This window comes from Marmota monax, unplaced genomic scaffold (assembly GCF_021218885.2).
Source record: "Marmota monax isolate L192 unplaced genomic scaffold, Marmota_monax_Labrador192_F-V1.1 WCK01_AAM20220418_F8-fsc00251, whole genome shotgun sequence".
NCBI lineage: Eukaryota > Metazoa > Chordata > Mammalia > Rodentia > Sciuridae > Marmota > Marmota monax.
In genome coordinates, this window is record NW_026694546.1 from 824,906 (window position 1) to 850,592 (window position 25,687).

The 25,687-nt window shown below is 40.3% G+C and overlaps 1 pseudogene; it reads right to left on the reverse strand.

The window, feature by feature from the left end:
- Positions 1–16,317: 16,317 nt before the first annotated feature.
- LOC124076643 (formin-like protein 1) lies at positions 16,318–25,176 on the reverse strand (annotated as a pseudogene).
- Positions 25,177–25,687: the final 511 nt, after the last annotated feature.

Genomic DNA, 25,687 nt, shown 5'->3' on the forward strand with positions numbered 1-25,687 from the left:
GGAAATGTAGGAGCAAAGAGATTGTAACTTGCACAAGTTCACAGGATAAGCCAAAGACAGAAATGGGAGTCAAAGTTAGATTTTCTGGACCCTGAATCTCCCTCACTATGCCATGTTCCCCCAAATGTAAGATGAGAAAGGAAAGGGATGGGGGGAGAGCAACCATGACAAAAGGCTCTCATAAGCCATTCTTGTCCACTCTTTTTTCCACCCCGCCTGGCTCAGGAGTGTGGATTACAAACTTTCAGCCTCTGCTTTGATCATTACCAGGAGCAGAAATCTCATCCTGCATCCCACGGCATACACTGGAGCCAGTTCTAATTGTTGAAGTGCTCTTCCTCAAACCTCTCTTCTTTTCTCTTCTACTTCTGGGTCTTGGATCAGTTCATTAAAATGGAGAAAAAAGCATGAAGCCTGTCTGAGCAGATAAAACCAGCTAGGCCTCAGCAGTCACCTAAACTTTACTTGCAAACTCTGGGCTGTTTCTTGTAAATGCTGATATACTAAAGAGAAACAGAACTTAAGTTCAACTGATCAGAAACCGCCAATAAACTCAACCTTTTGTAACTACAGACTTTCCAACAAAATAGACCAAAGAGGGTCATTATAGAAATATGACCAAATATTTTCTTGGCTTTACTTCTATGGCCATTCTATAAATGCCTGCCCATCATGTTCTCTCAGTGGAGATTCTAAACCACTTCTGGTTTGGAACTGCCTCATCATGAATCATTACTTCCTCAAATAAAAAAATCTTTAAATTTTGTGCCTCAGTTTACCTTTTGAACAGTCCTGCTCTCCTGGGTCTCTTCTATCCCTCTGCCAGTGGAAGGATTTGAGTTTCACAGAAAGGTCAGAATGTGAGAGGGCCTACGAGCTATGTCATGCTTTCTAGGCTATTTTTAATCAAGGAGTTTTTGGCATAAACCAGATCATTCTGAAAAGGAAAGATTTCTATCCGTCTCTTGCGAGAGGCTACCTGGCACAGGGTGGTCCAACCTTCTTCAGTTTCTGTTTCTCTGCAATTGGCAAGGGAATTGCTGGTAGTGCCAAAGCGTGAAGCTTCTTAGTGTTTATGGAGACTCCTTTTGTTTGGATTTGAACATCTCTCTGAAAGTGGAAGGTGCGGGGAAATCCCGTGGTGTTTCCTCAGTGATGGCTTTAATTGCTAAAGTACACTAAAGGTTAGAGTGGGTGCTGGTGAAAGACTGGGGAAGCTCACACTTTCCTGTGCCACATGCATTTCAAAGTTGGTTTCCTGTTCTAGTTCCTGTGTGTGGCTTTATAAACTTTGTCTTGCCAGAATGCTGGCCCCTGAAACACACTTCTGGGTGGAGCTGACCTGGGGAGGGAAATAGTGGCTTGGACATGCCCAGGGGCCAGTGCTTAGAAGGAACTGAAGGATGTTGGTGTTGAGCTCCAGATGGACTTGTTCATGCCCTTGAAACTTTTCTCTTGCCATGAGTGGTGGTGAGAGCATGGTTCTTCACACCCTTCTCCTTATAGAAGTTGAAAGGTGCTGGGTGTGGTGGTGCATGCCTGTAATCCCGATGGATGGGGGTAGGGAACTGAGTCAGGAGGACCATGAGTTCAAAGCCAGCCTCAGCAACTTAGTGAGGTCCTAAAAGCAACTCAGCAAGACCCTTGTCTCTAAGTAAAATATAAAAAAAGGGCTGAGAATATGGCTCACTGGTTAAGCACCACTGGGTTCAATCCCTGGTACCAAAAAAAAAAAAAGTCGAAAGGTATACATTTATTTGCAAGAGTCTATTGAATTTCTGTTATAATTTAAAAGTTGGACCTCTAAAATGATATAGAAAACAATGAAATGAAATTGAACCATTAGGAATCCCTTTGTCTAACTTTTTCATATCTACATTATGACTTTGTTAACTATGGTGTTACCCTACGGTGCAATAGAACATCAAAAGTTGTTCCTCCTATCTAATGGTAAGTTCATGTCCTTTGTCTAATCTCTCCCATTCCCCTGCTCCTCCCTGTCCTCCCCAGTCTCTGGGAACCACTGTTCTGTTCTTGCTTCATAAGGTGATAGATATGCTAATTACCCTGATTGCATCATTGCATAATGGATATATGTCTCAAAGTATTGGGTAGCCCATAATATGTACAATTATTGTGTGCCAATTAAAAGGTTAACTGATTAACTAAAAAAGAAGGGTAAAAGCTGTGTACTTTACAATGTAAAAAAAAAAATCAATATTTAATTTTTTGAATGTCAGGGTCCAGGAGATTTGACTTCTATTTCCTCCTATAGCTCTTCCAGTCTATGCCCAGGTTGACCTACAGGGGTCCCGAGGAGCCCTTTCCCTTCCATCTTTCTCCGCCCCCCCCCCCTTTTTTTTTCACTGTTATCTCTGTTTTCCACGTTGTCTAATCTTGAACACATTTCAAGGACATTTCCTCATTTTATCCTGTATCCTCTGTCCCTCACTCTGACTCACAAGTCAAACAAGCCTCTCTTGCTAACCCTGACCTCTTCTTGCAGCATAACTGAGATCCTCTGTTATTCCGGGAGCATTGTCCTTGAAGGTTTCAAGGGTGAAGGTGGGTGGGGTGGGGCAGGCAGACTGTCCCCTTTTGCCACACATGCATGGAGTATCCAAGAATAAAGGACAGTAGAAAAAATCCCAAGGATGAAGGATAGGCCAGAATAAGGAAGCTCAGAGAAAATAAGATTCTGAAGGAAAACCTCAAAGTCAGAGCTCCTGGATCAGAGACCAGACAGGGAAGAATAGAGGAGAATGCTCCACTGTGCCCACCACGTACAGGGACTTCGCCTTCCCCAGGCTCCTGGTAGAAGAATACAGAAGAACGGTATCACATCTGGCTCCCTACGAGGGTTCTGGCCACGGATGAAAACCATCTGTTCACTGTTTTGCTTTAACCAAGTCCGTTTTTTTCACTGCTCCTTTTGAAACCCCAGTGACCAAGTCTCCAAAGTCACTGTCTCACTTTTCCCTTTAGAGGACTCACTTTTTACTTCATGTAAAGGGCAGGACCTTTGGGATCTTGGTCCTTCAGAGATGTCCACCTTCACCCTGGTAAATCTCCATTCACTGAAACTGGCTTCTCCTCTTTTTAGGAATCACAGGGATTGATCGCCTTTTCTAAACCTGAGCATGCCATCTGAGCCCTCCAGCTAAAGCCATTTCCAATCTCCAATTGCCCTCTTCTCTCTTTCTAGAAGATTCACCCTTTCTCTCCCTGGGTTTCCTTTTGTGGACCTTAAAGAAGTTTAGGTCTCTTCTGATCTTTCTACCACTGTCTTTGCCATGTTCTATTCTGTCCTCTTCTTCCCCAGCCTTCTTGTCTTTGACCTTCTATAATCCATACCCCCCTCATTATAAAAGCACCCTCCCACTGCCACCACTACTTTCTTTCAAATAGTCTAGCCCCACACCTCTGGGATTGAACCAGGGGTGCTTAACATCTGAGCCACATCCCCAGCCCTTTTTATTTTTTTTATTTTGAGATAGAGTCTAGCTAAATTGCTTTGGCCTTGATAAGGTGCTGAAGTTGGCTTTGAATTTGTAATCCTCCTGCCTCAGCTTCCCAAGCTGCTGGGATTACAGGCATGTGCCACTGTGCCTGGATGTCTCTGTTTATACTTGATAAAGATGTGTGTATGTGTGTGGTTCTGGGGATCAGATGAAGGGCCTCATGCATGCTAAGCATGTGCTCTACCACTGATCTATGCTCCCAGATTGAGGATTTTTTTAATTAGTGAAAATAAAAATCATCCATAATTCCACCATTGGAAATAGCAGTGATTAGCACCGGAGGCAGCAGAAAAGCACTTTTTCCTCTAATTCTGTTCTTTTCTATTGTACATGTTTAATCCTTATGGTGTTCATAGAATTGCTTCTCTTAACGTTATTTTGAAATGTTTTTCTTTTTGTCGATGAAATCCCACTTAATTTTCTGGTCTTTCTCTGTTCTCATTTTCTAAAATATACAATATGTAAAATATACATTATAGAAAATGTGTATTATCATATAAAATTGTATGTTAAAATTGTATGTTATTGGTCATATTGTATGTTATACAAATAATTACATATTATATTTGTATTTGTACAAATAAATAATATATGGTTATATGTTATATTTATAGGCATGCACATTAGATCTGAGAGTATTTTTTTTGTTAGCTGTGGAATTTTCTTTCTTATGTACAGATAAACAGAAATACAAAATCAATTGACATAAATCAGCAAGTATAAATGCATTTTGATCATTCTTTCACAGGCTTAAAGCTGCATAAAACAATTTTCTAAATCTTGGTCTATGGTGACCATAGTAGATCTGTTATAATCTTCTGAAAGATGACCTTCTCAGTGTCACAGCAAGGTGATGTCCTGTGACTAGACAAGTTTCTTTCTCTTTCTTTGCTGATTTTGACTTTGGGTGGGGAGTGCCAGGATGGCAATATTGATCGTGACGTAGGGAGGTCTAGGTGTATATCCCTATGAAAGAAAGCAAGTAGCTATAGAAAGAATCCAACAATTGCAGCTCTTAATAACTTCCCAGCACATTACACGGAAAAGATTGGATAGAAGTCTTCTTTCCCCCGGGATGAAGCCAGAATTGATTCCTCCGCAGGTTTATGTGAACTTGAACTGTGGATCAGAGAAGAATCTCATTTCCTTATAGGAGATTTTATTAATGCATACTTACTGCAGATTGCTTATTTGGAGAAAACTGTGCTTCAGGAAATACATAAAAACAAAATTACACCTTACATGCTAAACAGAAGTTGAGTGTTATAGACAATTCAATCACCTTGAACTGTGTGTCAGGAGACCTGAATTTTAGCTCTAGCTCTGAACATGATGAGTGACCTTAACCCCACCAGCTAAAGGATGGGTTCATATATTGATTTCTAGATTCTTTTCAGTTTAAGTTGGTGTTGGTATTATTATTATTAACTTATACTTATTGACTCTTGATTATGTGCCAGGAGTCATGCTGGGTGCTCTGCAGAGTTATTTATTTGATTTTCATGTTAACCCTATGAGGAAGGACTGTTTTGTCAGCTTTAGTGAGGTATAATTGACAAATAGAAATTGTGTATATTTAAAGGGAAAGACATGATCTTTGATATTTGTATATACTATGAAATGATTACCATAATCAAGCTAGTTAACATAGCTATCATCTTAATAGTTAACATGATGAGAATACTTGAAATCTACTGTCCTAGCAAATTTCAAATATATAATACAGTACTGTTAAGGAAAGTCACCATGCTGCACATCAGATCTTCGGAAACTCATTTGTTTTGCATAAGTGAAAGTTGGTATGCTTTGACCACCGTCTCCCCCTCCCCTACCTCCAAGACCCTGGCAACCACCATTCTACTTTTTGTTTGTACAAATTTGACTTTTAAGATGCTAGATAGAAGTGCAATCATATTGTAATGTCTTTCTGTGTCTGACTTATTTCACTTAGCACCAGGTTCATCCACATGGCACCACCAAATGATATTCTTATTATCCCTACTTGAGCAAAAAGGAAATATTGGCTTAAAGAAGCAAAGTAACTTTCTCAGTGTCCCATAGCCCGTGAAAATTGACTGAAGGATTTAAATCTAGGTCTCCTTGACTCCAGATCGCATGATCTAGATCCCGAATGGCTGCCACTTGAGTGTTAGTTAGAGGTGGGAAATCATGCTGGAGCCTGGGGCCATGGCAAACAGGAAGCTTGGTGAAAGATGCAGGGAGGAGATTAATCCTGAATAACAGCAGGATTTGAATTATCAAATAGGAGGAAAGCCTCAGAGGTGAGGACATTGCATAAACAAAAAGAGATTGACATCTGGATTTGGTGTTCAAAAAGCTACTCTTTTGCATCTGACACACACACTTGGTACCCCTTGAATCCTTGGTGAATAAACAAGCCACATGAAGTGGTAGACAGAAAGGCATTTAAGGACTGTAATGTATTAACCTTGAATCTAGGCAGAAGCAGGCAGCATGTTTGCACAACTCAATTAGGCAATATTCGGTATTCAGATAGAAGTGAAACAGATTTTCACCTCCTAACATGCTGTGAGACTTTGTTCCAGTTATGGTGCCCATTCCAACTTGTCCATCTCAGATAATGCATCAGTTCCAGTGGAGTTTAGACCTGGATTCTCCCTTGAACGCAGCTGTCTCCCTGCAGTATCAAATCCTTCTTTGTGACAATTAAAATGAATGACTGTGTGGGCAGGGGAGCATACCTCTACTCTGAGACAGTCCCTTCTTTCCAAGTAACCAGTTGGTATCCATCCACAGGACAATCCAAGTTCAAGTCGGGGGGGGGGCCTCTGTACTTTTCCTTGGGGCACAGGTGTTTGCCAGACCTTGGCTTGTGATTTTTAGGGTGGAGATAGGGAGCTTTTGAAATGAGCAAAATCTACACCAGGCCTCAGAGAATGAAGGACATGCTCCTTTCTTCCCAAGGATATCAGTGAAACATGTCCCATGCTCAGTTTCTTCAACACTGGGATTCTCTCTCTCTCAGGATCACTATGCCAGGAGGGTTCCAAGGGGGAAGACCATGAACACAGTATTTTGAGCATCCAGGTCCGAGGGAGTGGAGAGCTGCCATTGTGTGGAACTCTGAATGCCATTGACATTGGCAGAGAGCTTCTGTTCTCCCTCTGTGCTATCATCATGAGTCCCCAGCTGAGATGGAACCAGGTGTGGACCATATGAATGGCAATCACACTGGCCTGGCAGTGCAGTTTCTAAATCTAGATTTTTTTTTTTTTTAAACTGAAAAAGAACATGGGAGGAAGTTGGGGGGAAGATTTTCAGGCTGAGATTTGTTATTTTCAGGGCTGCATGTTAAGGGAAGCAGGATTTTTTTTTTAATCTATTATAACTTTTTTTCTTCCAAGAATAATTAAAAAAATTCATTGCAGAAATTAGGGAATACGTAAGCAAGTCAATGAACTGAAGGTATCTACACCCCCACTGTAACAGTGGTCCACATTATGCTTTGAATATAGCCCTGCGGCTCTGCCCTTGTGACTTTTTAAAATTTTTTTTTATTAGCTACACATGACATTACAATGATCTTGGCAATTCATACATTTGAATCAATTGGGGTATAATTTCTCATTTTTCTGATTGTACAGATTGCAGAATCACACTGGTCATAGAGTCACCTAGATACATACAGCAATCATAATAATTTTTAAAATGGACAAGTTTCTTTCTCTTCCTCTCTCCCTGATCCTCCCTAATCTCTCCCCCTCCCTAATCTCAGGGGAAATGGGATTATCTTTCTTCCCCCATCCTAGGCAGAGTTATCTGTCCTTGAGTCCACACCTACTATCAGAAACTTTTGGTAACACCACTACAGAGATATAATAATTTAAGAATATTTCCTAATAGTCACATATACGTATTGCAGAAAGCTTGGTCCTTGTCCCCCAATACCAATTTAATAACAAGGACACTGTTTTGAGAAAAAGGAAAAAGAAGTCTTATTGCTTTGCTAGCAAAGGAGAAACACGGGGGACTCCTGTCCCAGGGGCTGTGGTTTTTTCCTGCCCATCAGCAGGAACAGGGGGCTTTTAAAGAGGGATTCAAAGGCTACATTCCATTGTTCTGTCTGGAGTTGTAATTCACTTGTTAATTTGAGAGACTGTCATTTCTAAGATCTTCTGCTACCATCCTGAAAGTCTGTATTACTTCCTTCCTATGTTGGGTATAATCCTATTTCCCCTGAGACTAGGGAAGAGGAGAGATTAGAGAGGAGCCGGGAGAGAGGAAGAGAAAGAAACATGTCCATTTTAAAAATAAGTCACAGTGGCAGAGCAGCAAGGGCTATATTCAAAGCATAACGTGGACCACTGTTACAAAAGAAGATACGAATATATACACACGTAAAGTCATATATTTATTCCATTTTTTAAGCATTGGAACTGTATTGCATGTTTTTTCCATATTATTCTGTGAGCTTTTTTCCATACCATTAAACATTCTTTAGATTCCTAAGGATCAATAATTTTTTATTATTATGATTATCATCATCATCATCATCATCATTTGAGGTATTGAGGATGAATTCAGGGATGTCATAACACTGAGCTATATGTCCAGCCCTTTTTTTAAATTGATTTAAAAAAAATAAATAAATGACCATGGAATGTATTACAATTCTTATTACATATATACAGCACAATTTTCATATCTCTGTTTGTATATAAAGTAAGTTGACACCCAATTCGTATCTTCATACATGTACTTTGGATAATAATGTTCATCACATTCCACCATCTCTAACCCCCTGCCCCCTCCCTTTCCCTCCCACCCTCTTCCCTATCTAGAATTCATCTATTCCTCCCATGCTCCACCTCCCTACCTCACTATGAGTCAGCCTCCTTATATCAGAGAAAACATTTGGCATTTGTTTTTTGGAGATTGGCTAACTTCACTTAGCATTATCTTCTCTAATGCCATCCATTTACCTGCAAATACCATGATTTTATTTTCTTTTATTGCTGAGTAAAATTCCATTGTATGTATATGCCACATTTTTTTATCCATTCATCCATTGAAGGGCATCTAGGTTGGCTCCATAGTTGAGCTATTGTAAATTGTGCTGCTATAAACATTGATGTGCCAGCCCTTTTTATTTTCTATTTTTAGACAGGGTCTCACAAAATTGCAAAGGCTGGCCTTGAACTGGTGATCTTTCTGTCTCAGCCTCCTGAGTTGCTGGGACTATAGGCATGTGCTGGATGTAGGATCAATGCTTTTAAATGGCTGTGATATGTGGTATAAACATTATTATTTAAATGATGCATTAATACATTACTAATGTATTAATAAGATATTATTTGATCATAAAATTATTTATCCATTTTCGTACTGTTGGACATCTGGGATGCCTCTCGTGTTCTTCCATTGTAAATAATGGGGCCATGCTGTCATGTACATTCATCTTCACACACATACTTTGTTTCCTGAAATATTCTCAGTCCCCAAAATCTTGTAATAGTTGGAAATATTTTCATCAAAGCTTAAGTACAGTTTGGGTCCTGGTTTTAATTAGGGGTCCTCATGCATATGGAGAGGAGATGAGAAAGACGCTTCATGAGTGAAAATACGAAACTTTTCAGCACTGGGGTAAAGTCTGTCTTTGGAACTTGTTCTTGAGCTGAATAGTCAGACTGACCTGTGGTTGTTTCTTCTGTTCTGTGAGGAAGACAGAGTGCCACTTATCCTGTCCTTCATTTGGGATCTGTCTCAAAGCAACTCAGCGGGACCTCTAGACGAATGAGCTGTTGACAGAAATAATGGACCTGCACACTGTCTTGCCTCTTTCCTTCCTCCAACAGGAACTCTGAGACCACCCCACACCTCTGAGACTTCACCTCCTCTTGGCAATTGGGTGCTTAGATTAAAAGGGAAGGGGGTTGCAGGTAAATGGATGGCGTTGGAGAAGATAATGCTAAGTGAAGTTAGCCAAGCCCATAAAAACAAATGCAGAATGTTTTCTCTGATATAAGGGGGGTGGCTCATAGTCGGGTAGGGAGGGGGAGCATGGGAAGATTCGATTAATTCTAGATAGGGAAGAGGGGTGGGAGGGAAAGGGAGGGGGGCAGGGGATTAGCAAGGATGGTGGAATGTGATGGTCATTCTTATACAAAATACATGTATGAAGGTTTGAATTTGGGGCCAACATACTTTATGTACAAATAGAGATATGAAAAATGGTGGTATATATGTGTATTAAGAATTGTAATGCAAAAAAAAATAGTACATGTATAATGGCATAAGGTGGCGTGAACATACTGTATGTACAGAGATACGAAAAATAGTGCTCTATGTGTGTAATAAGGATTGAAATGAAAATAAAATAAATAAAATAATAAAATAATAAAAAATAAATAAAAGGGCAGGGGGCAGGGGAGGAAATTTCTGATGAGACTGTGGCTTAGCTTATGACAGAAAACGAGCAATGTTGTCTTCCCTCTTTGCCAACAATGGGGTCTCCGAGTTGTTCTGCTGCAAGGAAAATCTCTAGGATCAAAAGATGGGGAAGGAGTGGCCAGATGCTTCATTTCCCTGAGGTAGAATCTCACTCATCCAAACAGTGTCAGAATAACCTCCAGGAAGACAAGGCGATTCAACCACAGCAGGCCCCCCTCAGCCCTGGGTGCCCTTCCTGTTGGAAGACCCTGATCTCTTTTTCATCTCTGGGAGATTTTCTTCTAATAGTTCTTTGGTAATGTCCCTATTCAATTTTCTATCCTTTTTGTTTGGGTTTGGAACCTCTTCAGTTAATCATCTTTGTCTCTTTTCTTTCTTTTAAAAATCTTCTTTCCTTTTATCTTTATATTCTTCATGGCTTCCTCAATAAAGTGGAATTTTAAAATTTCCATTTTTATATGTGTACTTTGTAGGGCTTCTTTTCTGTTCTCTATACGTATATCATTCTAGTACTGTTTTAAGAATATAGTGTTAGGTGGGGAAGGAGCTTAGAGTTGTGTTGGAACATTTGCACAGCATGCACCAAATCTTGGATTTGAACTCTATCACCACCAAGTAAAGATGAAGAAGAAGGAGGAGGAGGAAGAGGAAGAGGAGGAGGAGGAGGAAGAGGAGGAAGAGGAGGAAGAAGAGGAGGAGAAGGAGGAGGAAGAGGAGGAGGAGGAGGAAGAGGAGGAAGAAGAGGAGGAGGAGGAGAAGGAGGAGGAAGAGGAGGAAGAAGAGGAGGAGGAGGAGAAGGAGGAGGAAGAGGAGGAAGAAGAGGAGGAGAAGGAGGAGGAAGAGGAGGAAGAAGAGGAGGAGGAGGAGAAGGAGGAGGAAGAGGAGGAAGAAGAGGAGGAGGAGGAGGAGAAGGAGGAGGAGGAAGAGGAGGAGGAGAAGGAGGAGGAAGAGGAGGAAGAAGAGGAGGAGGAGGAGGAAGAGGAAGAAGAGGAAGAGGAGGAAGAAGGGGAGGAGGAGGAGAAGAAGGAGGAAGAGGAGGAGGAGGAAGAGGAGGAGGAGGAGGAAGAGGAAGAAGAGGAAGAGGAGGAAGAAGGGGAGGAGGAGGAGGAGAAGGAGGAAGAGGAGGAAGAGGAGGAAGAAGAGGAGGAGGAGGAGGGGGAAGAGGAAGAGGAGGAAGAGGAGGAAGAAGAGGAGGAGGAGGAGGAAGAGGAGGAATAAGAGGAGGAGGAGGAGGAGAAGGAGGAGGAGAAGGAGGAAGAGGAGGAAGAGGAGGAAGAAGAGGAGGAATAAGAGGAGGAGGAGGAGGAGAAGGAGGAGGAGAAGGAGGAAGAGGAGGAAGAGGAGGAAGAAGAGGAGGAATAAGAGGAGGAGGAGGAGGAGAAGGAGGAGGAGAAGGAGGAAGAGGAGGAAGAGGAGGAAGAAGAGGAGGAGGAGGAGGGGGAAGAGGAAGAAGAGGAAGAGGAGGAAGAAGAGGAGGAGGAGGAGGAGGAGGAGGAGGAGGAGGAGGAGATGACGACAATGCTACCTCAGTGTACCTAAGCAGACTCATTAAAGCATTTTAAAATTTTTTTTCTTCTATTTTAAAAAATTGTCTTTCCATTAGAGTCAAATTTCTGTTTGTGCATCTATCATACTGTGGTGGGATTCCTCATTTCCTGGCAGATCTTTCTGTTTCTACTTAAAGCTGCCTGAAGAGTTGAGAGTGGGGAAGGCTGACCAGCTGGTCAGGCTTCAATTTAGTGTAAGTAGGCAAGAATCTGAGGTACTGTAAAGCCCAAAAAAGAGGACTTTTTTTTTTTGTTTATTTGTTCCTGGAAGGCCTCCAGAGGGGCTGGTATTCACTTTGTCCTCATTTCCTCCAGGGATTAACCTAATTTTTAGAAAATAATCTTGAAATAGTTAGCAAGTGCTTGAGTATTTGTTATTCTCCAGGGAAATGAAGAAGATGGTCCATGGGTTCTTGGTGAATGCCCATATGCCAGTCCGTTCCTCACTTGGGCCTTCCCCAGGCCCCTGGGGCTCCACCACCCACTGGGGCTGAAGTCCCAGCTGCAGCCCCTCTGCCTGTATTGTGGGCTTCGGAGCTCTGTTTCATCCATCAGTACACCTCCATCTGCTTTGATTTAATTTTAATTTTTTATGATCATGGATGTTTTAAATACATGGAAATTATTAGGACACCCGGGTCCCCTTTGCCCAGATTTAACACATGTTAAACATGTTGCCATCTGAACTTCAAATTCCATCTACTTTCCTTTGTTTAGCAATTGGTTCACATCTTTCATTTACTGATGAACCTTATTCTGTCTCCTTTTCTGTATGTGCTTGCGATTCAAACAAACGTGAACCAAACCCTCCATATTACCAGATTTCAAGAGGGAAGAGAAGCAGAGATAGATGTCGTTATTTTGCCGTCTTGAACTTGGAGGCTAGCCAGAGTTTTACTGCAATCATCTAAAAGTGATTGTTCTAGGCTGGTACTTGCCAATTCACTGGGTGGAATATGAAGTACAGTTGTCCCCTCTTATCCACAGCTTCCTTTTCTGTGATTTAAGTTATTCACAATCAACCCAGGTGGGAAAATATTGAATGGAAAATTCCAGAAATAAACAATTCGAAAGTTTTAAATTGCATGCTATCTTGAGTAGAGTGATAAAAATCTTGATCCATCCTGCCTGGGATGTGACTCATTCCTTCGTCCAGTGCCTTCCACTCTGTATACACTATCTGCTAGTAATTAATGGTAACTCTTAAATCAACTGTCATAATATTGCAGTGCTTGTATTCAAAGAACCCTTCTTTTATTTAGGAATGACTCAAAACACAAGAGTGAGGATGTTGGCAAGTTTTCCACTTACAGAGAGGAAGAAAAAAAAATCACATACTGATATTGCCAAGATCTATGGTAAGAATGAATATTTTATTTATGAAATTACCAAGAAAGAAAAAAAATTTGTTCGTTTTGCAGTCATACCTCCAACTGCAAAGGTAGAGCCCCAGTGTGTAAATATTTAACATATTTTACAATTAAGGGTTTGGTGCATTACTGCAGAGGATAAGAGGGGACAGGAGTTATCAAGTTCTATAAATATTGAAGTTTTGTCCTTCCTTTAAGTCATTCAATTATATTAAGTTTCTACAATATGCTTTGTAGCACATTGTAAAAACAATATCTTTGGAAGATACACAAAAGGAGCCAAAAGACAGGGCCTTTGTCAAACAGTTAGGGAAATAAAATTAACAGGCATGTTGATCTTTAAAAATTAGACTTGTAACTTCTGCTTGTATAATGTTTTAAAATTGCTTTCCCAGAGGTTTTTGTTTGATCTCTAAAATAGCTAAGCCAGGGAGGCTCAGACCATGTAATAAGTCCCATTTCAGAGGGGAATGAAGCTGGCATTGGGCACAGACGTGGGAAAGGCTTTGTCATGAGACAGGACTTAGGCTGGAATTTAATGTGTCTGTCCTGAGGGAGAAGGATAGGTGGGGGTTCCTGACTCCTTGTCTTGATCATTGCTTCAAAATGGATATTCTTTATCCATATGTGGAAGACTGAAACTAGACCCTTATCTCTCACCCTGTACAAAAATCAATTCAAGATACATCAGAGACCTGAATATAAGACCCAAAACTCTGTAGCTACTAGAAGAAAACAACAGAAAGACTTCAAAACATTGGTACAGCCAATGATTTTCTGGAATGGGATTTAATAGCTCAGGAAACAAAAACAAACACAGACAAATGAGATCCTATCAAATTAAAAAGCTTTTGCATAGCAAAGGAAATAATCAACAGAATGAAGAGACAATCCACAGAATGAGAGAAAATATTGACCAACTATGTATATGGCAGTGAGTTAATATCCAGAATATACAGAGAACTAAAAAAAATTAACAATAAAAAACATGTAGTACAATTTTTTAAAAATGGGCACATGATCTGAATAGACACTTTTCAAAAGAACAAATATACATGGCCAACAAATACGTGGTAAAAAAAAATGCTCAACTTCATTAGCCATCAGGGAAATAGAAATCAAAAGTATAATAAGCTACCATCCTGTTGGAATGGCTTCCTTCAAAATGAAAACGAACAATAATCAATAATACATCTGATGAAGTTGTGGGGGAAAAAAGGAACTCTGATACACAGTTGGTAGAAATGAAAATTAGCACAGTCATTGTGGAGAATAATGTGGAGGTGCCTCAAAAAAAACTACCATAGTATCCAGCTTTTCTAGTTCTGGTACATAGCCAAAGAAAAGGAAATTAGTATACCTGCCAGTCCTTGTTTATTACACTATTCACAATAGCTAAGATAGGGCATCAGCCTGGTGCCCATCAATAGTTGAATGGAAAGGAGAATGGAATTCTGTGTTTTGCAGCAAAATTGATAGAAGTGGAGGATATTATGTTGACTGAAATAAAGCAGATGCAGGAAGGCAAGTACTGTGTTTTCTCTCTCATATGTTGAAACTAAATAAAGTTGACCTGAAAGTGTAATAGCGATTATTAGAGATTGGGAAGTGTGTGTGTGGGTGGGAAGAATAAAGGAGGTTGAGCTTTATCAGAGCATGCTGTGTGCACGTATGGAAATATCACAATGAATGCCATTAATATGCACAATTAATATGTGTTAATAAAAATTTAAAAAGAATGTCCTTTTTAAAAAAAATTTTTCATTCTAATTTGTTGAATATGACAGTAGAATGTATTACAATTCATATTACACATATACAGCACAATTTTTCATATCTCCTGTTGTATACAAAGTATATTCACACCATTCGTATCTTCATACATGTACTTAGGGTAATGATGTCCATTTCATTCCTGTTAGAGTCTGTAAACAAGTCTGGATGGTGCCTGGCATTTTGCCAGAGGGAGTGGTTTGTGAAGTAACGCCAGCGAGCCATTAAGTGTGGAGATTCCTTATTGGTTGACTACTGTATCGAGTTTATGTTAATTAAGATAAACTGTGTGGAATGTATATATACCGCTCTGGTCCTACAATAAACGGCTCCCACTCCTGCTGTATCAATGTACACAAGCTGTTCGTCACCCCCCGGTTATTTTGCTGCAGCCAGACTGCGGCACATTCCATCGTCTTTTCTACCCCCATGCCACCCCTTTGCCCTATCTAGAGTTCATCTAATCCTCCCATGGCCCCCTTCCCAACTCCACTGTGAATCAGCCTCCTTATTCCAGAGAAAACATTTGGCATTTGGTTTTTAGGGAGTAGCTAACTTCATTTAGCATTATATTATCCAACTCCATCCATTTACCTGCAAATGCCATGATATTATTCTCTTTTATCACTGAGTAATATTCCATTTTGTGTATATATATCACAGTTTCTTCATCCATTCATCTACTGAAGGGCATCTAGTTTGGTTCCATAGTTTAGCTAAAATTATGAAATGTGCTGCAATAGGCATTGATGTGGCTGTGTCCCTGTAGCATGCTGTTTTTAAGTCCTTTGGGTATAGACCGAGGAGTGGGATAGCTGGGTCAAATGGTGGTTCCATTCCCAGTTTTCTAAGGACTCTCCATACTGCTTTTCATATTGTCTGCACCATTTTGCAGTCCTAGCAGCAATGTATGAGTGTACCTTTTCCCCACATCCTCACCAACACTTATTTTTGTTTATATTCTTAATAGCTGCCATTTTGACTCGAGTGAGATGAAATCTTAGAGTAGTTTTGATTTGCATTTCTCTAATTGCTAGAGATGTTGAACATTTTTTCATATATTTGTTGATTGAAATAATGTCATTTTTTTTTCAAACATGGAAAGAGACTAAAATGAATGAGTTTTCAAGAGGAAGTGGAATTTTTTTATAGGGTTATTAATGGAAAATTATTTGCACTAAAAATAAAATTTTCTTTCTCAATTAAATTCTCATTAAAAATAATAAGTAAAAGTCATATTTTCATGCCCACTGCCCTTCCACACATGCCCCAAATAATCACACTGAAAGTTGACTAGATATTTATGGACTAAAAACACAGTATAATAACTAGGAAATGGAATCCTAGAATTTAAGAGTTTTTTTTTTTTTTTTTCAAAGATCTTTATTAATCTTGTATAAAAATAAGGCCCAAAGAGAGTCCTTAGGGGTGGAGTTCCATGGGGGAGGGCAAGGTGCACTTTAAAAGTTGCAGGCCAGGCTCCTGCACAGGCTAAGCAGGGCTATTTGGTGGTGGTGGTAGGGTGGGTGGTGGGGTGCTGCAAGCAGCATTTGGGGATTGAAACCCGGACTCTGCCCTCTGCTGCAGGAGGAGGCTGATGGGAGGAGGAGGGGCTGCCCAGAGCACCACCTTCCTTGTGCCTCATCCCCTGCAGAATCTACCTATGGAAATAGGCTACAGTGAGAGGTCTGAGGTGACCTGCAGTGGGGTGTCCTGGAAGGTGCCAATGTCTGTGTCTGTACGGATGTAGGACTGGTCCCACAGATCTGTAATCATGTCTACAGTGACCTCATCATGGTCACTCACATAGATGAGTGATTCTTTCCATTGCTTCCGTTTCAGCTCAGAGGTGAGGTCTATCTGTTGTCTCCAGGCCTTGGGTGGAGACTTGGGTACAGGGACTCCCCCTGCCCGAGGTGTCCACATGTCCTCCTGAGCAGCTGCTTCTTTCTTCTATGGTTCCACCTCTTGCTTAGCTTTCTTGTAGGCCTTGGTGAAACAGCTAAAGGGGGAAAAGAACATGGCGGGTGGGGGGTGTGGTCTTGGGGTTTTCTGGGAAGTACTCCATCACAGACTCACAGGCCTCCTGAGCAGTCTTGCTGTCTGCCAGCAACTTGTCTGTGGTGGGAGAGTTCGCCCCTAGGAGCAACTTGAGCACCAGGTGGTCATCCTGCCATACAAACTCCTGCTGGGTCAACTCCAGGCCTGACTGCAGGAAGCACACATCCCCGCCCCCCCAAGCTTTCCAAGGACACTGAGCCTTTCTTGTTCAGGAAGTGCAAGTCACTGTGGACGCCTGTGAGCTCTGGGTACTTCTCAGCCATGACCTTCACCAGGTAGTTCAGCAGCGTCTGCTTGAGGTCAGTGGACTTCATCTCCAACAGCACATCCAGACGCTGGAGCCAGACATTGTAAGCTGCTTCATGCTTGCTTCTGTACATGTAGTTGTCCAAGGCCAGGACGACATCCAGGATCTGGCAGTTTGTCAGAGACTTGATGGACATTGAGGCTGCAATGATGGCATTCAGTTGTGGCATGAGCAGCTGGGACATATCCGGGAGGTGACACAGGAAGGTGAGTATGGCCATGCTCTCTGGTGGGACAGCATGCGGTTGAAGTGCAGCATGAAGCAGTCTTCTTTAGATAGCTTCTCCATGGGATGATGCTCTGGCTCAAAGCAGGCAACCGGGTTGTCTGTGCTCATATTCTGTGGGCAGGAAGTGGGTCAAAAGCTCCAAGTCCAGGCGGAGAGCCTGCAGGTCCTAAATTTCAGTGGCCTGGCAGGTGTGGTCCCAGGCTGCCCTTGCACAGAGTGATAGTCAGGTTTTTGGTCCTGTTGGCTTCAATGAGTGTTGCTACTGGGTGCTTTGTGGGCTGTCTTGCCCTTGAGAACACTGAGGTCCAGACTGGGGCCTTGGGACTTGGTCTTGAACTGTTCCCTGAAGTCACTCATGTTCAGCTCCTGAAACACTTTCTCATGGTTGAGCTCTGTGAGTGTGGTGCCTGTAATCTGGCTGGGTTTCAGGGCCACCCAGTTCAAGAATGGCATCTGGAACTCGGTCTGGATGGGTTTCTTGGCCTTTACTCCTAGTCTGGTCTTTGGTCTGGGCCTTCTAAGGACATCAGGAGATCAGGATGTAGTGGGGGTGAGGATGGACGTGTAGGTCTCCTGGCAATGGGGACTTGGCCCGGGGCTCTGACTTTAGGAATTTTCGTAAATTCTCTTTTATTAAAGTATCTTTAGTAAATAAGACAGGTCTTTTTTAACTGATTAAAAAGGATTTTTGTTTTTAAAAAGCAATACATTCCTATTGCAAAAGCTACAGATAATATGAAATAGTAAAAAAGGAAGTAATGATCATCTCCCCTGAAGAACTTCTATTTCCAGTAATGGTTCATGAAATCATTTGGATCAATTCTCTATCTGTGGACATCTACAAAAGGAAGACAAATGTGGAAACCGTTGGAAAACCAATAAGGTAGTGAAAAATTACTAGCCAAGATCCAGGCATAAAATAGAAATCCCAGAGGTAAGATTGTCATGTGGGGCTGTTTCTCTCTTGGGGGGTATTGCTGATTCTTGGCATTGCTGGTAGATGAGGAGTAAAGAACTTTTAACAGCGTTTCTGGTTAGAGAAACAAAAAATTGGAGTGTAGGGTTTGTTAAGGTGAAAGTATTCATTAATTGGGTTGAGACCACCAATAGTTGCCTTCTAGGAGTAAAGATGAGCCAGAAATAATTCTTTCCTCAGTCTCAAGTCATCTGAGTGGCCCAATCATGACAGAAAGGATTTGAAAAGCATGATTAATAAAGATGACCTACTTGACATATATAGGAAATTGCATCTAACAACTGCTGATTGCACATCTATTTTAAGTTCACGTGGAACATTCACAAACTAAAAAGGAAATTTAAAACATAGGACCACATTTTTAAACTTACAGTGTGAACTTCTTTTGATGTCAATTATGGACTTTATGGTGTTTTTTTTTTTTTTTTTTTTTTTTTTAAGAAATAAAGGTACAGAATACAGGTAGGGGTAATGTAAAATCAGTCTTCAAGCTGCAAGGAGTCTCTTGTTATTTAAAAGAAAAAATATTTTGTTGTTTGTGTTGGCATAGTGTGAGGATGTTTTAGGTCATTGCATTTGCTAAAGAATTTGCTCACTTGCTGTTGGTTTCTTCTTCATTTATCTCTTTTGGCTGATCTCTCCCAGGAATCTGAGTCCTACCCTAGCCAGAACCTGGTTGGGATTGGAGGGTGGTGGGAGGAAGAGGCTTGGGTTAAGGACATATCCCTCTCAATTTTGGATTTGTCGGCTGACTTTTGATCGCACCTAAGTATGGAAGGTCCTCAGCTTACATTAATTTGACTTAATTTTTTTTAAACTTTATGATGGTGCAAAACTGATACACCTTCAGGATAAACATACTTCAGATTTTGAATTTTGATCTCTTTTGGGGGCTAGAGAAATGCAAAAAAATATTCTCTCACAGTGTTGGCAGCTGCGGTGAGCTGAAGATTCCAATCAGCCGTGCAATAACTAGAATAAATGATAGGTACCCTACAGTGTACTGTGTTGCTAAGAGAGGAGGGTCAGCTAGGGGTTTAAGATGCATTCTTGACCTATGATATTTTCAACTTATAGTAGGTGTATTAGGTTGTGGCCCCATTGTAAGTACAGATGCATTTGTAGTAGGCACAGAGAAGAAAGTAACCATGATTTTTGGAACTTAATTATTTAAAATCAATTCCTTTATTGGAGTAATATATGCATGTCATTCAAATAGTAAAATGTTTAGAGGGCTTATAAATGAAAAAAAATAATTGTACCCTGTTCCATATTTTGTGCTATGAAGTTCCTTTTCCTAGAGGCATTAACTTAGAACTTTTAAAGCTATTTCTATTGGTAGCTATAAATAATATGCTTATACTGAAGTATATAATATTTTTTAAAAATGCGGACCTTGTATTTTGATGTTGGGCTATGATGGTGCGGATTCATCTCATCCATATCGTCACCCACATTCTTACCTTTGCTTTCTTATTCCCCCAATTTTAATATCCTCTCTTTTCTCCTCTATTCTTTACACTTATATTTGCATATTTATTTATTGTTCCACCAATAATAGCATCTTGTAACTCTTCTCTGATTAAGATATTCTTAAGGACATCACTTTGGGACATAATATCCCAACAATTTTATGTTGGAGCATGAATTTATTTACATTACATTTGATTACTGATTTGTCTTTATTGAAAATCATGTTTCCTTAGAAATTTGAAGATATCTCATAATAATTTTCTAACTTCTCATGGTGTTGATAAGCAATTTACTTTCAATCTTCTTCTCATTCTTGGTAGAGAAACTATTTTCTTTCTTTTAGGATTTTGAATGTTTACTTTAAGTCTTTTAAAATCATAAAGTAGGAAGGCATGGCTATTAAAGTCCAGGACATTTTTCAGTCTTGAATATCATGCCAGTCACCTCTGAAAAATATACTTCCACTATTTCTTTCATAATCTCAGTTCCTCTGCTTTCTTTTTCAAAAATCTAATTAACAGGATGTCAAACTTCATAGATGTATCCAACAGGTCTAATCTTTTGTATTTTTAATCTCTTAGTGTTTCAGTCTTAATTTTCTTTATAATTTATTGGACTTTATTTCCAAATTTTCTTTGGAAGTTTTAATCTTGGTTCTTATTTTTAAAGCTTATTGTTAATGAACTTTTGTTAACATATTAATACCCATATAAAAGAAAGAGTTGAGTGGTATTTATTTTTTTAATTAATCAATTTATTTATTTGTTCTAAAGTGTTATACATGACTACAGAATGCATTTCAGTTTGTAGTACACAAATGGAACATAATTTTTCATGTCTCTGATTGTACATAAAGTAGAGTCACACCATTCTTGTCTTTATACATGTGCTTAGGGTAATGATATCCATTGCATCATTCTTCCTACCTCCATGCCCCCTTCCCTCCCCTCTCTCCCCTTTGCCCTATCCAAAGTTATTCCATTCCTCCCATGCTTCCCCCCACACCTCTATTATGGATCAGAATCCATCTTTCAGAGAAAACATTCAGCCTTTGTTGTTTTTTTTTTTGGGGGGGGGTGGATTGGCTTATTCACTTAGCATTATATTCTCCAACTCCATCCATTTACCTGAAAATGCCATGATTTTATTCTCTTTTAATGTTGAGTAATATTCCATTGTGTATATATACCACAATTTTTTTATCCATTCATCTATAGAAGGACATCTAGGTTGGTTCCACGATTTAGCTATTGTGAATTGTACTGCAATAAACACTGATGTGGCTGTGTCCCTGTAGTATGCTGTTTTTAAGTCCTTTGGGTATAGACCAAGGAGTGGGACAGCTGGGTCAAATGGTGGTTCCATTCCAAGTTTTCTAAGGAATCTCCATTCTGCTTTTCATATTGGTTGCACCATTTTGCAGTCCCACCAGCAGTATATGAGTGTGCCTTTTCCCCCTACATCCTGGCCAACATTTACTGTTGCTTGTATTCTTAATAATTGCCATTCTGACTAGAGTGAGGTGAAATCTTAGAGTAGTTTTGATTTGCATTTCTCTAATTGCTAGAGATGTTGAACATTTTTTCATATATTTGATCGATTGTATATCTTCTCCTGAGAAGTGTTTATTCAGTTCCTTGGCCCATTTATTGATTGGATTATTTGTTTTCTTGGTGTTAAGATTTTTTGAGTTCTTTATGTATCCTAGAGATTAGTGCTCTATCTGATGTGTTTGTGGTAAAAATTTGCTGCCATTCTGTAGGCTCTATTCACTTCACTTATTTTTTCTTTTGCTGAGAAGAAGCTTTTCATCCCATTTATTGGTACTTGATTTTAATTCTTGAGATATAGGAGTCTTATTAAGGAAGTCAGAGCCTAATCCAAAATGATGTAGATTTGGGCATACATATTCTTCTATTAGGTGTAGGGTCTCTGATCTAATTTATAGGCCCTTGCTCCACTTTGAGTTGAGTTTCGTGCATGATGAGAGACAGATACTAATTTCATTTTGCTGCATGTGGATTTCCAGTTTTCCCAGCACCATTTGTTGATGATGCTATCTTTTCTCCAATATATGTTTTTGGCACCTTTGTTTAATATAAGGTATCTGTAATTATGTGAGTTTGTTTCTATGTCCTCTATTCTATATCATTGGTCTCCAAGTCTATTTTAGTGCCAATACCATGCTGGTTTTGTTACTATAGCTCTGTAGTATAGTTTCAGGTCTGGTATAGTGATGCCACCTGTTTCACTCTTCCTGCTAAGGATTGCTTTAGCTATTCTGGGTCTCTTATTTTTCCAGATGAATTTCATGACTGTTTTTTCTATTTCTATGAGGAATATCATTAGTATTTTGATAGGAATTGCATTAAATCTGTGTAGTGCTTTTGGTAGTATGATCACTTAGACAATATTAATTCTGCCTATCCAAGAACAAGAGAGATCTTCCCATCTTCTAAGTTCTTCTTTAATTTCTTTCTTTAGTGTTCTGTAGTTTTCATTGTGCAGGTCTTTCACTTCTTTTGTTGATTCCTTAGTATTTTTTTTTTTTTTGAGGCTATTGTAAATGGGGTAGTTTCCCTCGTTTCTCTTTCAGAGGATTTGTCACTGATATTCAGAAATGCATTTGATTTATGGGTGTGGAATTTATATCCTGCTACTTTGCTGAATTTATTTATTTGTTCTAGAAGTGGATTTTTTTTTTTGCATCTTCTATGTATAGAATCATATCATTGGCAAAGAGTGCTAATTTGAGTTCTTCTTTTCCTATCCATATCCCTTTACTTTCTTTCGTCTAATTGTACTTGCTAGTGTTTCAAGAACTATGTTGAATAGATGTAGTGAAAGAGGGCATCCCTGTCTTGTTTCAGTTTTTAGAAGGAATGTTTTCAATTTTTCTCCATTTAGAATGATGTTGGCCAGGGCTTAGCATAGGTAGCTTTTACAATGTTGAGATATATTCCTGTTATTCCTAGTTTTTCTAGTGTTTTAAGCATGAAGCGGTGCTGTATTTTCTCGAATGCTTTTTCTGCATCTATTGAGATGATCATCTGATTCTTATGTTTAAGTCTATCGATGTGATGAATTACATTTATTGATTTCCATATGTTGAACCAAACTTGCATCCCTGGGATGAACCCCATTTGATTACGGTGTACTATCTTTTTGATATGTTTTTGTATTTGATTTGCCAGAATTTTATTGAGAATTATTGCATCTATGTTCATTAGAGGTATTGGTCTGAAGTTTTCTTTCTTTAATGTGTCTTTGCCTGGTTTTGGAATCAGGATGATATTGGCCTCATAGAATGAGTTTGGAAGTGTTCCCTCTTTTTCTATTTCATGAAATAATTTGAGGAGTATTGGTATTTTGGATGTGAGGTGTCCAGCATAAGTTTTTATTAATGCCAGAATATTCGGAGGTCAGAGAAGTAGATTGTGAGAGTTAAAACCCAATGAATTCATCCTAGTTTGAGTGAACTGACTGGTTAGTAATGGTAGGTGGTGGGACATGCTTGGAGGAGGTGAGTCACTGGGAGTTGGTCCAGTTCCTCCTGTGACCCTTTCTTGTCTCAGTTTTCTGACCCCCATCTATTGATATATTTCCTCCACTGGGCCCTCCCCCCATGATGTACTACTGCACTGAGGACCCAGAGCAAGGGAGCCAGTTACCTATGACCTCTGAAAATGTGTGTGTCCCTGTGTTTGGCTTTAATGTGAATGAGTCCTGAAACTTTGCATTGACAGTTGGCTTACTTAGGTAAAAACATAAATTAGAAGTCCATAAATGAGTAATATTGGCCCCATTGCTGCTGACCCTGAATGTCTCTAACTCCTCCTCTTTGCCTTGGCAGATGGAAAGCCAGGAGCCTGGCACTGCAGAGAGCTCCCCAGGTTCAGCAGAGCAGTCAGAGGAGTGGGACATGCCTTCAGACAAAGAAAGCACCTCCTGCCTGAATTTCCGGGGCTTCTTCCACTGGCTCAGGAAGAGAGTAGTGTCCTCCCTACCAGGGAGAAAGCGCCATGAGAAGGCCAAGAAAGTCCCATCCTGCTGGCACTAAAGAGAAGACATTTGGTTGGAGGCCACAGAATCCTACCTCAAGGATCCCTCTAGTTAGGAACCCTATGCACCCAGTATTTTAATTGATTCCTGAGCCCATGTTGTAACGTTAGCATAGTTTTGTGTTTTCCTAATAAAGTTCTTGTTTTCCATGTCTTCCTCCTCTTCCGTCATAACATCTGGGCCCAGGTTGAAAGTAGGTATGTTGACCAGAAGACTGAGGTTGACTCTGAGGACATCACAGGGAGTATTCTGCCTCCTAAACAAAGGCCTTCATTTCTCTCTCCCTAGGCCCCTTCTTACTGTATTTACCTCTATTTATCAATTATTTTATGCATTTTAACCTCTTTTACCATTAACTCCTATCTGCAGTGTCAGAGGCAGCAGGACCCCTGTGACTTCCACTTAGCTGGGGATTCATGCCTATAATCCCAGCAGCTCCAGAGGCTGAGGCAGGAGGATCATAAGTTTAAAGACAGCCTAGTAAGTAATGAATCGAATATGGCAAACTGTCAAGGCCTGACAAACTTCGTTGTAACACATGGTTGGTTGTTTTATCCTTTTTCCTACTTTAATGTGTTTGTCTTTGACCTTTTCATCTTGGCCTCAGTGTACACTTCCAGAGAAGGTGCAAGCATACTGAAGGGCATCCATATGTCCCTCAGCCCACTGCTCCAAGGGTGACATCTTACACGGCTACCACAGTGAGCAGACCATGGTGGGAACTTTGGTGCTGTACCATTGACTAGCACAGAGAGAGCCCTGGAGCTGCCCCAGTTCTTCCACTAAGGTCCTTTTCCTATTCTTTCTTTCTTTGTTTAGGTACTGGGTGTTGAACCCAGAGGCACTTCTCCAGTGAGCAACACGCCCAGCTTTTTTCATGTTTTATTTAGAGACAGTCTCACGGAGATGATTAGGGCCTTGCTAAGATGCCAAGGCTGGCTTCGAAATCACAATCCTCCTGCCTCAGCCTCCCAAGCCATTGAGATTCCAGGTTTGCACCACCCTACCTGGCTTAGTGGAGCAAATATTAATCTCATCCAGAAGTCTTATTTATTTATTTATTTATTTTTAACAGGACAGTACAGATTTATTGAAGGTACAGATAGTACTGTTAGGTAGAGTAGAGCCTTTTGAGCATCTTCCAGAACATCATGATCAATCCTATGAACTCCTGTTAGAAGGATCTCAAAGGAAAAGCCACAAAGTACATTGGCTTCTCCATTTCCCTCTGCTGGATCCTGTACATTGTGGTGAATTCATTTTTCCTCTCTATGTGCTTAGCATATGGAGTAGCAAAAACCTGACATAGATTTTGGGTACTGTACTTCTGCAGGTTGTGACAAAAACCAAATTCATTATATGCAGCATTGTTTGTATTTCCTGAGGTTGTCTTTTCCGTGCTCATGATATGGTCCGGTGGCTCCATGGTTCTCCTTTTTATCCAGGCTCTGCTTTGTCTGCATAAAAAATACAAAGTCCTGCCGGGTGCTGTGGCATGTGCATGAAATCCCAGCAACACAGGAAGCTGAGAGAGGAGCATTCCAAGTTCAAGGCCAGCCTCAACAACTTAGCAAGACTCTGTCTCAAAACTTACTCTATTTTTATTTTTGCTTTATAGAAAAAGGTGCATTCTGTGTGTCTTACTTGCCCAATGAGAGACACATTTAGAAACACACTAATAATGTGGTGTATGCTGGTAATCCCAAGGGCTAGTCAGATTGAGGGTGGATGATCCATGTTCAAGCCCAGCAGTAACTCAGCAAGGACCTCCTTTCACACCCTCCACAAATGCCCACTCATTTGGAGGCCTGGATATTTCCTCTGGGCCATTCACAGTCCAGAGCTTCCTCCCTTGCTCCAACCAGGAGAGGACACTCAGGTCTGAAGGACATATTCCCAGAAAGACCAGGTTCCTGTAGGTCTCCAGCATCACGTCC